Raw genomic sequence first — 14,306 nt, 5'->3', positions numbered from 1 at the left:
GCACAGGCTGCTATACCCCATAGTATTTGTGATATACCATAGAATCTACCTTCAGGACAGAACAACTCTGCTACAATTACCTCCTAAACACATAAATTGGATACAGCTTCTTTCAGTTCACTGCAGACTGTGTCTCTTCTAAGGTTCTATGAGAGCAAACCTGAAAGACATAAGCTACTGGTAGCAGCAACAACCAGCACTCTTCCCTTGAGCCTGTTCTCATTTTCACTGGTGTAAATTCAGGCTAAATCATCTGATTTCACTGGAATCACTACAGGTTTACACTAGGCAAAACTCCAGGCCTATACCTCTAAATAAAGGTAAATACTTCTAAATACCTCTAAAGAGGCAAGGCACTTTAAGTATTTAAAGTTCACAAAACTTAGAGTAAGCAACAACGAGTGAGACTGTCAGATTTACATGACAGGTACATTTTTCTTGCAGAGCATCTTTGAAAGGTCATCCAAACAGTCCTTCACAGCAATGGAACAAATCTGGCTGTTTTGAAGTTTTCAGCAATATTAACATTTGACCAGTGCTATTTCTGAACAGGTAGCAGCCCAATGTTAGGGCATGCTTGTCCATAGAGTTGAAGACCACATTAAGCTCATTTCATTAAGGGCTCTTGACACTGGGCACAAAACAACAGCCAAGTCAGGTCACTCACAAGCAGGATGACTGCAGAAGACTGATATCATTTATGCTACCAGTAGAGTATTTTAACAGTGCCTCCTAGAACTTCTGTTAGGAGTATGAGCTAGTCTGTAGATGAAAGATGCAAGTCAAATTATGTGTCTTTCCATTCCCAACCGGTATCCATCACTGTCTGAAAAGACAGTCATATTCCATTGATAGTCAGACTGCCTTCACCTTGCTATGCACATAAAGCTACTACCCATATTTGAGAGAAACTGTAACTGATCCAAGTTCTCTGGTAGGTGCTCAGACAATCAGCATAAAAATGAACAGCCAGCAGAAATTAAGACTGTTAATGACATTTAAAAACTCTTTAGACATCAATAAAGGCTTAGAGACTTTTGAGAGATGCTCCCAAGAAGAATTTTGATTATACAACTGAAACTACTGGATTCATTCAATTGTGAAGATGCTTCAGCTTTTAGGAAACCATGGGAGTTGGTGTGCCTTTAGGACCAGGATAAGTCTTGTAACTTTGCAGCTGGGTTCCCTGAGAGATGACAGCTGGCGTTCCAACCTCTCCACAGGTTCTGGTGACGAGGCTGCAGGATTTCCTCCCATGTGAAGAAATAACGATAACAGGAAGGAAGGAGAGGAAGATTAAGACATTGATTCCCTGTCCTAGTAACCCTGACAGAAACACTCAGAGTTATTATCAGGTTTTGGGTGATGCAGAACACATAAATAATTAAATTCCTATGCCTAGATCTGTAAGCCCACAGAAGCAATATACATGTACTAATTATCAAGATGCATGCCAGGGGCATGACTCATCAGAAATAAATGCAGTTACTCTCAGCAATATATTTTCTTCAATATATTTTTCTTATAACAGGAAAGCAGAATGAGTTAATGCAGGCAGGTGTAAAATGAAACATGAAATTTCCCCCATCTTGCAATTTCTACAATAAGCATGAGATTCAAAAACCCCTGCTCACAGCCATTAAACCAATTTATTCTTCTTTCCCTATCCCATGCAGAGAGCTAGAGAAAAGCTGAGCTGAGGCTAACCCCTTGATCACTTAAAACAAACCATCACCATTTCAGATTCTCACAATGAGCTCTGAACACACAGAAGTTTACATCAGGTAACACCTCACTCAATCTGATTTACTTCCTGAATCAACTAACATAAGCATCACTTCTTTGTGGTAATTAAAAAATTCCACTTTCCTCCAGATCACTGCCTCATCCTACATTTAAATCGAGAATTGACAACCTCTCTAATGCTAGGCAAAAATCTCAGAAGTCCTCTGCAATCTTAGCTTCTGCTTTTATCTGCCTTGGGTAGATGAAAAGACCTGAACCAAGACTATTTCATGAAACCTGGCCCTGGAGATCCAGCCCTACCCTCAGCTTTTTTTTCCCAGCTATAATGTAAGCAGTATTTACATTTACAAATATAGAGCATTCTCATTCTCTCTCTCCCCACATGCTGAAACACATACTATAGACATATTCATGAATAAATACACTTACAAATATGTGTACTGGTTTAATGCAAATCTCAAAGGCCATTTGCGCAACAGGTATGGAAATAAGTCATGAACCTTGCTTCTGAGATGCTTTTCATTGCTCTACAGGCTAAAGAAGCTCCAAACAGTCCCAGAGAAAACAAGCTATTGTTAAGAACTGCTGAAGCACTAAAGTTTCGCTAGTTAGACATCAGTGTTATCAAACTGTCCATCTCTCCACAAAAGGTGTTGCAGACTATGCATATTCAGGGTTTTTCCCTTCTCCACCAGGCTACTTACCTGCAGCTAGCATCTATTAGAATACTGGGTGATTTCAGTGGCTTCTGCCACACTATTCTTTTCAAAATATAAATTATCTGGGCTTCTATCTTTGACCAATGCATTGTGCTGCTGGCACAGCATGACTGCCTAAGTGACTCCTACGTATGACTTGATGTTGATTTTACTGATACTGAAAGGGAAACGGTAATATCTTGAGTGACTGGATTTGGTACTGTGCTGGTTAAGGCAGAAAAATTGGGGTTTATATAATGTCTTTTAATCTCTAGATATTCCAAAGCATTTAACAAAACAGTAAATTTGTTGTTTGAAGTGAAATGGCACCTGCACAAGGTGAAAAAGTAGCAGCCACTGTGTATTTGAGAAAAACTTGCTCAGTCTCGGGAGTAAAATCTGGTTTTTGTACAAGTTGCACCAACACCTGCTTTGATATTGGTTAAAGTACCAAGATTTATCTGGGTATACCAAGTGAGACTTTATGGCATCTTTGGTTACCAAGTAAGTGATATTGCAGTGCAGCATGAGCAATGGGAACTACAACTAGGAAGTTTCTCACTCATTAGCTTGTTGGTGTGATCAATTATTTTGTATTCTTTTGAAGATCCCAAGTAGCAATAAACAGAAAGAATTTCAGATAACAAATTTCAAGAGAAAAAGAGGAAAGGTAGGATATTTTATCAACACAGAAAGCCAGTAAATACAGTGATCCCACAGCTGCCCACAAGTTTATCAAATAAATATAGTTTGAGACTGGCCTTTGCTTGAATGCCTAAAGAAAAGCAGAACAGAAAGAATTCTGCATCCAGACTTATAAGCCCACCGAAAAATCCAGATGGTTATTGGAGTATTTGATTTTGCTTCTACTGATGATGTCATATGAAAATCTGGGCTCCAATACCTTGACCTGTGAGGCAGTCTGCTGGCATGTATGGTTTACATCATTATGGATAATGCATATATTCTGTATAATATTACTGTATAATGTTTAGTGCATATATAATGGTACTCTTTAGAGCCACAAAGTGTTATTTATACCTGCATGATTCATATATAATACCACTAAGATCTGGCTAAGATTCCTCTTTCCCCAAAATGGTAAAGGCCAGCATTTTCAGAGGTGAGTCTTAACCCTTAACGTATACTGCTATAGTAGGCACCCATGACACATAGCAAAGATACAAAACACGGGTAGTCAGACTGTAGGGTTTTCACAGGCATATCCTTAACTTGGTATCTATAAGTGAATAAATTCATTAAGCCCAAACTGCAGTTTCCTGTGCTTTGTAAGAAAAGCCAGATGACAACCTTGATCTTGCTTGACACTAGTCTATGCTTTGTTTCAAGATTTCATGTACCTCTGTAAATAAAAAGATAAAATGCAGAATAAGAATAAAAGATATCAGTTGATGAAATTCATCTGAATTTAAGAGTTCTTATTACAAAAGTTTAACAAGCCACTAACTTTTATAGTCTTCAGACACCTGCAGATACAACACTCATCTCTGCTAGCACTTCAAAGCCATCTATAATTCTGCCACAAAGATTATTTTCCTAATCTGTCACTGTGACGTGGTCACACGTCAGTCACCTTAGCTCTGCACTGCTCCACAGATTTCCCCTGTTTGCCCAGCATACATGGTCTGTCTTTATTTTCACAGTCTAGCCTGTCTAGTTTTTCTCTTATTAAGAGGTCACTTCTGATCCTCTCCTCCTGATTTCTGAGGTCACTCCAATGATCTATTGTGTCAGACTCCACTCAAATTTACACACAGGCATCTTTTTGCCAGTCCTGTTCTTCATACCTGGGAGAAGCTCCCAATTAAATACATATGAAGTACTCTACTACTCTCCTTCAATTTACAGTTAAAATTGTTAATCACTCATGAAGTGTGGAGATCACCACTCATAGCTGCCTCACTGTTACTCCTGTCTTATTCCTTATTCCCTTCATCTGTCTATGAAGGTATATCTGTTGTCTTTCTAGTTTCCCTAGGTTACTAGTGTAACAATATTAATAGGATAAAATATGATTTCTTTTACACATACATTCAGCTACCTACAGATACCTGACAGCCAGTTCTGAGTTCTGCAGCTCAGTATCTTTTAATAATTTTCTTTCAAACCATATCTCCAATGTTTTCTTCCGAGTAAAGTAACAGATGATAAGCACAGAAAGGTAAGCAAGAAACCACTAGAGCAAATGTGAAAAGACACACACTGGTCAGCCATTTCTGAGCTAAGTGGACCTTCCCACCAACTGTGATAAGGGATAACTTCAAACTACTAAATCCTCTTCCCCAAAGCCTACAGCCAAGATAGGTTGAGCAGACCCAACATCCTCACAAGTGAATAGACACATACAGCACAGATGCCCCTCTTCAACACTTAAAACCTGAGAAACCTCACTTTTCTGAAAGCTAAGATTTCCCTCTACCCTCCTTCTCCTCTTTTGCAAGTGTGTGTATGTGTAGCCAGCCATCCTACCAAAGAGCTGCATCCTCCAAAAGCAGTGAACTGTTCCTGCAGATGTTAGCACAATGTCTCCCTTGAGAGTGCTCTGAAGTGTTAACAGTTCACCATAACTTCTACACTACTTCTCACAGGTTTTTCCCCAATTCCATTAAAGAGGTGAACTATAAGACAGGCAAAAAAGATAAATACCTTCTTCTACATTTGGATTTTTAGAAGTCTCTTTGGAGATAAGAGTTACTCCTTTACAGTTTCTTCTCTCTTAGAAATCAAGCGTATTAAGAAGCATGCATCCAGATTTTTATATATATTTTATGTATATTTCTATATAAAAATAAACACATAAGGATATATTTTATATATTAAATTATATGTTTATATAAATATAATGTATAACATTATATAGTATTATATATTTATTATATTTTTATATATAAATATATATATAAAAAATAACCACCTTAAGATTGGCTGAGTTACTTAAAACTGAATGTCTCTGTTCTTAGCAGCTGGGAACATAGAAACAGAAACATGCAGGGAAATGGTCTCTCTGTTGTTGCCTACATTTAATTACTCTTCACCAGTCATCTATCATACTGCATAATCTCAGCACATAAGAAAATACAATACCATCCTTAGCTGGCAACAAAACAAATCTCAAGGGTTTTAGTACAGGCTTTCAAACCCTCTCCAAGCTGGCAGAGAAAAGGAGACTGGCTACCTTTGCTGACTGACCCATGTTACATAAACATGATTTTCTTGGAAACCTTTTAGCGGTAGCATTTTTCAGGCATGCATCAGGCTGAGTTCAGATAAAGCACTGCAGTCCAGTGGTTAGGGTGCTACTGCTTGATACCATAGGGCTCCTGGATTCCATACCTGGCTCTACCGACAACTCCCTGTGTGGACTTGCTTTAGACTGCTCATGCTTATGAGATTCGTTTGCTGCATCTGTAAAACAGGTATTATAATAATCATCTAGCTATTTTCCTATAACCCCCTGAGATGATATTTTCTGAGGATTGTTGACTTATTTTTAGCACACAGCTGAGCCCCTGAATTCATCCAGTAGGAGCATCTCACCAGTGAAAAGCACTAACTTGTGAAACTGTGTGCTTTCCAGGTGGACATTCTTGCCCAGACTGCATTCACCCCTTCTTTCACAGTCTAAGACTGCTGGTGTTACTCTTGTGTGGGGGCACTGGGAATTTTTTTGGTTTGGGGTTTTTGGGGAGAAGTGGTGGGAGGGGGTTAGTTCTCAGAAAGCTTTGACATAAACTTCAGCTGAAAGATGGCAAGTCCACTTCTTTGTGTTGTTACAACCAATCACAGGCTCAAATCTGCCTGCAAACTATATGAATCCAAATGCTACCTTCTGTCTCATTTTTTATTACTGAAAGATTTTTAAAGCAAAAAACCACTGAATCGGGAAACAAAGGTGGCAGGATATGCTAGTTATGTTTAAAAAAAAAAAACGTTCCCATGATTTTAAATGTGTGATGTTCAGCATCTGCCACTCCTTCGCTGATAATTCTCCATGCACTTTAGGTATCGTTCATTAAAAGCTATACCATTTACTATAAGTTTCTCTTTTCAACTCTGCATAGAAATGCATAATTTTACCATGGGGTTTTTTTTAATTTCCTTTTTTTTCCCCTTTCCTTTCTCTTCAAAATACAGCTGATCTTTTTTCACTTTACTTTTAGACTTTGTTAGATGGGAAAACTTCCCCTCGCTGCTTTGTTTTAATCTCAACCCCAATGCCTGAGCAGCTATCTTGCACGAACTCCCCTCAAAAAATCCACAATCAGAAAGCCCACAAGCAGGATTCTGAAGCTATAAGTTAGAATTAAAGACAAGGATCTGGAGCAGTTTACATAAAAATATTTTTATTTTATTACAGATATAATTTTCCTCATATCTACAGGCCTTCTCTCCCCAAATGTCACGCCCCCCACACACCCCTCTGCACATACACACTCTCACTCCTCAAAAGCATCTGCATAACAGCCTCAGCCATGTTTTAACTGTTCTTCATTATTAAAGTGATTAATTCAAATTCATCTCAGGTAAATTATGTACTAGGGAACGCACGCATTTGAGCCTTTTTTAAATTTATTTGGGCTGAAGAATGGTTTCTTTTTCGTTCCTTGCAGATAACATCTGCACCACCAAAAATCTATCAAAGTTACCAATAGAAATTGCTTTCTGAAGTTTGAATGTCTAATGCAGCTGTCCCCACAGCAGAAAGACAAAATGGAAATATACTGGAGCTGACAAAAGATCACAGTAAGAAACCCTACCTACCTATCCATACAACAACCTAGGTAATCAATATCTTTAAGCACCTTTGTCATTAATCACTTTATAGAGACTTGAATATATTTTTTCCCACAAATAGTTTGCCATTGTATTCAAACAGATGATCCTTTGAACGAAAGATTGAGGTACTGAACGGAAGCAATGTATACAAAATAAAATGATCTGGTTATGGCTACAGTTAGACTTCACACCTGTATGCAGTGTTACAATATCCACAGTGCTACAGGGGAAAAAAAGGCTAGAAAAAAACCTTCATGCTATCCAATTCTGCCTACTGACAATCTAAGATGGCTTGCTCAGATACATTTCAGGTATTTATTACCTGACCCATTTTGTTTCCTCCTATATATGCCACCTATTTTTGAAGCTCCTATGTAGTGTGCATTCATGCACCCAAGCCAACACAGACAAGTTAAAACACTATGGTTTAGAGGGCAAACTGACTAGTCCTATCCCTTTAGACTAATAGAACATTTAGAATCATTGACTTAATAAAACTAGGACCACAGATGGAGTGCCTTGTAGCATCCAGCATAAGGTGGTCCAAATTCTGATAAGGGCATCTATAATAGGAGTGTTAAACACATGTGGTTAAGTGATGTATATAGTTTTAAACAAAATCACACACACCCCCCAATAAACTCCAGTCTCTGCTAGTCATTGCTCCTTTGGCTGAGGTGCTTGCTTGGAGCCACGAGAATGGAGATGCTTTGTAGCCTATTCACTAATTCTATTTATGTATTTCTAACAGTGATTTCTGGGATATTTCTAAATAGCTTCATTCATTTATTAACAATGTGAACTGGGATATGCAGATATTTTTCTCTGTAGTCCCCTGGAGAGCAAGGGGCACAAACTTGCATAAAGTAAGAGCCAACAAATGAAGTGAATGAAATATAAAAATCCAACAGAGAAGAGGAAAAAACCCAACCAATTGACAGATATTGAAATTATTGTTATTGAAAAGAATAGTTATGCAACCTCAAGGAGTAACCTAGCAGTTTAGCTTCAAAAATATTGAACTAACCTCAGACCATCTGTAAATACATCGCTTTGAAAGCCTCCTTTAACTACGTCTTGCCACTTCTCTGCCTCCTTTTGTAACACTGCTAATTAGTAATGTGAAGAAATATCCCCCTGCCTTTTTGTCATCATGCCATTCAACTTGCCCGATTTATTTGATGGCATAATCCAGTATTTGACATATGACATATGCTTCTGCAAGTTCATATTATTATGTAAAACAATATTACCAAGCAACCTCTGAATGAGGACTACATTAATGAGGACTATTCAAACCTTGAATTAGGGGATAAGTTGAGTAAAAACAACAGATCCTTTTACTATATTAAAGACTATTACAGAGGGGACTTCTTCCTAATAAAGGTGCTTGACATTTCCCACTAAAATAACATTTCAAGCTATTACAATTGCAAAATTAAAAATGTTTAGGCTGAAGTTTCCAATACTACACATGTGCCTTAAGGTCTTTGCTTTATGAATTTTTAGCACCATCAGTACTGTTCTTCTCTGGAGTCAGGAAGAGCCCCCAAGACTTCCTGAACCACAACATTTCTATACTTTAAAAAAATATTTGTGAGCAACTGGTCCAATTAATTCTCTCAACTCACTTAAGTGATTACTCTACACAAAGAACAACATTAACAACCTTGGGAAGGTTTATGGAGTGAGGTGCATCTTTTATTAGACCAAACTGGTACAGCTAGGAAAATGAAGTTTTAGGGACACATAAGCCCCTTCTTCACATCCAAAAGGGAAGAAAATGTTAGTTTACTACAGCTTTCAAGAAGAAAACCACATTTCCCCAAAAGCCCGCTGGCATTCATCTGCTAGGTGGTCTAATAAAAGTTATTATCACCATACAAATCCTGCTTTGATATTTAAGACACCACAGCTACAACAAAAATAACAGTATTCCCATCAGTTATTGTGTTAGCTCAAGTAGCAAAAGACAGTGCAGTTACAGCTAAAATTCCAGCCCTGTTATGACCTGGAAATGTCCCATGGTAGAATCTCAGCTTTTTTGTTTGGTTGGTTGGTTTTGGTTAAAGTCAAGGAAGTACTATACACACAATGAGTATTTGCATGGCCAGATATTAAAAATAGGTAAACAGAATTGTTTTACTATTCATTTTTTGTTCATTGTCAAATATAGGCCCCTGGATATGATTTGCAGAAGTACTGAGCATTCACAGCTGCAACTGAAAACAACAGGACCTATGCTTGAAAATATGAAATACCATCCTGTACTAAAACAACCCTGAAGTTTCTAAAACCAATTTAAATAAGGATAACAAATTTGCCCCCAATCCATGGAAACTCTTGACTTGAAAATTTCTGATCCTTCATAATGATCTTCCAATATATCTGTGTGCCTTGGTGGTGACATTAGAGTTGGAGAATCACTGTCAACAGATGATGGCTTGGCTCACTAGAGTAATGAGCTTATAACCTTGTGAACATTAGTACATAATAATACTAAAGAATTAGTCTATAATGTCATATTAATAATTTACAAGCAAGAGCAAACTTTGCCCCAAATATAAAGAGGTAAACTAGACTGTAACAACAGATAGTAGCATAGCATCAATATGCAAAGACAGTGAATCTCAACAGTGCTCTGTGATGTCTCAAAGAATGACCTTGCCTCATGCTCCTGAGTCAATAATGATGGCAATGGCACAGTAGGTATGAGACTGAACCCTGATGTTGAATCAATAAGCACTATGCTGGGTCACGGCCCTGCATCAATCCGAGATAGTTTTGCATTATGATGTTGTAACAACGTGCATGATACTGCAAGGTCACCTTGCATCAGTTCAGTGGTACTATGCCACGATATTGCATGAATATACAGAGATACTTTCCTGTGACAGCAAATGAGTATAGAGGGATGCTAAATTTTGACACTTCCGTCACAGAGTCATCATGCATGATATTAATGTTGATGAGTGGCGACTCATACGTCACAAGGCCACTTAATTTTCTCTTTGCAGGATAGGTGAGTGCGAGTCCTAACTAGGCCAAGTTTTGCTAAAACCAGTAAAGGCACCCCTTTACCCAAGACTGTCCTTCCACATTTTCACTCCAACCTGCATGGACAGCAGGTACTTTGTTCTAGTACACTTTTTATCTGCTCAGCCAGTTGACTGAATATGATTGACCTCACTACAACCTGTGGAGAGTAACAAGATTCAAAAGGAAACCACTGTGACAGGAAAATGGCCCAATTATGCTGAGCCTAGGTTTTTCCCTGGCAAACCAGATTCAAAGCATAACACATCAAGACACAGAAGGAAGCAGGCACCCAGTGATTGCTGTTGAAGGAGGAGAACAAAAAGATGGCAATTATTTTAATCATCTTCCAAGAGGTGGCAATAATGTCTCTTATAATTGCAAGGAGAAGCAGAAATGTCAGTAGTTCCAACCAGCCCTTCTTTCTGACTCGAGCCTGAATCAGCTCTTCATTTAGGCTGTTGAAGCATCAACTATCTCCCACTGAACTATACTTGGGTTGGTCTGCTTTGGTCACACTCAGCTTAGATTGAGACTTGAGAGTCATAATTACCATAAATTCACATCACTTTCCTGAGGTGAATTTGTTTTGATTTGTTGATACTATTTCCCCATGTATGTTTGCTTATATTTCCTTATTATTGCTACAGTGATGACTGGTGTTGAAGTAGGTTTTCCTGATCTGCATTTCATGTGTTTTTATCTTTAAACATAACAGAGGTTTATTTATACCAATATAATATAACAACAGGGTTGTTTTTAAACAAATACAGAAACAGCCCAGGAAGACTAAGTAACAGATGGCACAGCAATTACTAGTTCTTTTGTTCTCATTTTCAATGGCACCTAGAGAGCAACAACCCAAGCTGGCAGTAGACCTCTGCCTCTACTCTGTGTGTGCATGTAATGGGTAGGAATAGGGGTCTTCTCTCTAAAATCTCACAGCTTGAAACTGGTATGGAAGCTGATCATACAGGTTTTGAAGAATACTTAGCAGAAGAAGAAAATGTATCAGTGAGGGAGAATGTAACTGCGATACTCTGCCTCAGGCTGGACACCGGAGCTTCACTGAAAGGTTTGTGCACAATATACACAGTCCAGCCCCACTCATGTCACATACAAGGCTCTTCCATAAAGGATTCCAGGATCAGTAAATATCCTCCCTTCTATCATTTCCACAACTCCTGTGGCATTACAGGTGGACTGATCCAAAAAGCTGATATAATACAAGTGTATGTAATGAAGTTGGCACACAACAGTGAATTTTAAACAGAGCTTGTCTCAGTCTCCCTGTACTGCATGTAACATGTTCTGGAGTTCCCAGCACATCACTTCATATTTCATTTTGACAGTTCAGTGTATCCCACCCTGAGTGCTTGACCTGAAAATGTAGACATGTTTCAGATGAAGCAGAAGGTTAATTACAAAGGCTCAAGCCATTAATGAAGGCTATCAATTATTAATTGGTTGGTCCACTATTCTCTTTTCCCATATCCAGAAGTATTTATAAGCCAGTGACAGGTTTTTAGGGCTGATGACATCTCTTAGCAACTATATTACTCTGGTTGTATGATTAGACCCCACAAGCAAAGTAGGAAAACATCTAATACATTTTTAGACAGGAGACTTCTAAGGAAAAATTCAAGGTGATATAGGACAGAAGATCAAAACCCTTCCCACTTCCAAAACCTTCTTGACCACTGCATTGCAGTGGGCTCTGGTCTTCATCTGTGTCACTGAGTGCTGCTGGTAATGAAGCACTGAACCATGAGGCACAGGTTTTTATGTCGAGTTTGCATTTTTTCATGAAGAAAAGTTACAGCAACACCTGATAAATTTTAAAGTAAATCTATCAGTCAAAGCAATATATGCATCCTAAGACATAAAGAACATGCTCAGGTGTTTGCCACAGAGAGGTATTTTTGAATAATCATAGACAAATTTGAAAGATGTCAGAATATTAGCAGGAAACATTATCTTCAGAAAAGGAAAGCAGAACTCCTATTAATTGTCCTCACATATGTGAAATTTATTTCCCTTGCAAAATAAATCCATCATTGAAGAAAAATGTTTAATTAAGAATTATTAATAGAAACATGCTTTTTCAACCATTTATATTAAGATTTTATTATCATGTTAAAGATGAAAGCCTACTCAGTTGTGAAATCATCACTTATACAAAGTGGTAAAATCCTCATCACTTATTAATGGTAGAGTAAGGGAAAAAGACTTGGGAAATGCCACACAGAATCTATCTTAGGAGGAAATTATTATTATCTTGGTCTTTTCCTACTCCAGCATTCTTCATTACTGCTAGATGCACAGTATTTTTCAGTTGCCATTTTTCAAAACTTCAAGATGCTTTCTTCTTATTTGGGTTACTGTTTGCAGCATAACAGATTAATTTTAACCTCTAACTTGAATGATTATAAGCTTGTTATATAACATCACATACAGTAATCACCATTTTCCAATAAATCAGTATACAATATTGTCATGAAGTGGCAAAATGACATCATATTCCTCCACCCTGAGGTCATTAAAAAATAAACTAAGCCTACCTAATCAAAAAATCCTACTGAATAGGCATTATTAAGCTTTCTACTTCAGAAAATTTTCTGTTCCTTTTTGCATCAGAAATCCAGAGAACAAACTTTATCTTTAATAATACTCTGCATGTTCTAATCTTCAGTTTTTATGCTCAGGAGACAACTTTCCCTGAGGTAATTCCACTGCTTGATTGTTCAGCATAGCCTGTAGACCATTGTCCAAGGGAACGGCTTAGAGAAATTTTACAGAAGATATACAACCACCATTATTAATCTTATATCCCTTTTTATCCTACATTCCACTTTGAATAAGTTATTGCTTGCATATACTTTTCTGCTGACCTTTGGCACCATTTTACACCTTAATTCCTCTTGCTATAAAGTTTCAGTAAGGCCTGGACCACTTTAGATATTAACTTGCACTTCCTTGGCAGATCTTTGAGAAATGCTCATTTCATCCCTCTTCCAAATGGACCATACTGTCCCCTCACTCCCATATTTTGAAGCCTATACTCCCTTCATCTATACCAATTAATACTTTTCCTTGGTTTGGCACCCCTTCAATGATGTGACGTGTCATGTTGATGAGGTCCCAAAGTCTGAAGGAATCCCCCAGCACTCCAAACATGGGGGCAGAAATAGACAGTATGTTTGCACACACAGTTCTAGAAAAAGTACACAACATTAAGAAGTATGGGCTAAAATGATATGGTATGCTTCTTCATGCTGGTTTTATCCACGCTTAGGTAATTCTGACAGTCAAACATAAAGGACATAAGTAACAGAGAAATCCAGCAACAAAAACTACCAGGGTTGTTAGTGAAACATTATCATTACAAACCTGCAGACCTAATATTGATCTCAGGGAAAATTCTCAAAAGAATAGTTCATTTCTACCAAGAATAATCAAAGTGCTTTCTGAAAAGTCAGACAACACAGTTGTTTATATTAGTACAATAAAGCACTCTTTTACCTTCAAACAGTAGTATTTCCATACTTTGAAAATTAATTCCGTGTTCTGTGAAGGTTTCCAGATTCTTTTAAACCACTAAAAGAGTACAGATATATTCCATGGCTTTGTCCAAATTTACCTAAAATCTCAGTTTGTTGTTCATCCTCATAACTGCCTATTTCCAAGCATGCCATCCATACTCTATTACCAAACAGCTCTGACATGGGATGGGGGGGCACAACGCACAGAGCATAAGCAGCAGCATAAACCTGTCCAGCATGACATATGGTGATGAACCTCTGAAGACTAAATTTACTGTCTTTGAAGCAGACACCTTTGGCTATCCTGACTTATTTCCATCCTCGTTTTTTTTTAAAAAAAACACTTTTAGATTCAAAGCACTCGTTAGTGTCAAATTTAGCCATGTCATATGGGGCAGGCTCAGGTTTTACCCTCCCATTTGCACAAAACTGTACTGCAGATGCTTGGTGGTGGCCTGGACCTGGCTGACAGCCCAACTCCCACCCA

The 14,306-nt window shown here is 38.0% G+C and overlaps 1 protein-coding gene across 8 annotated transcripts in view; it reads right to left on the bottom strand.

Moving 5' to 3' along the window:
* The window catches only part of NRXN3 (neurexin 3), a 1,036,510-nt gene that overhangs the window by 229,652 nt on the left and 792,552 nt on the right, over nt 1-14,306 (bottom strand). The window lies entirely within an intron of this gene.

This window comes from Strix aluco, chromosome 4 (genome assembly GCF_031877795.1).
Source record: "Strix aluco isolate bStrAlu1 chromosome 4, bStrAlu1.hap1, whole genome shotgun sequence".
NCBI classification, from domain to species: Eukaryota; Metazoa; Chordata; class Aves; order Strigiformes; family Strigidae; genus Strix; species Strix aluco.
The sequence above is the reverse complement of the archived record's forward strand: the minus strand, read 5'-3'. Positions and strand labels throughout refer to the sequence as shown.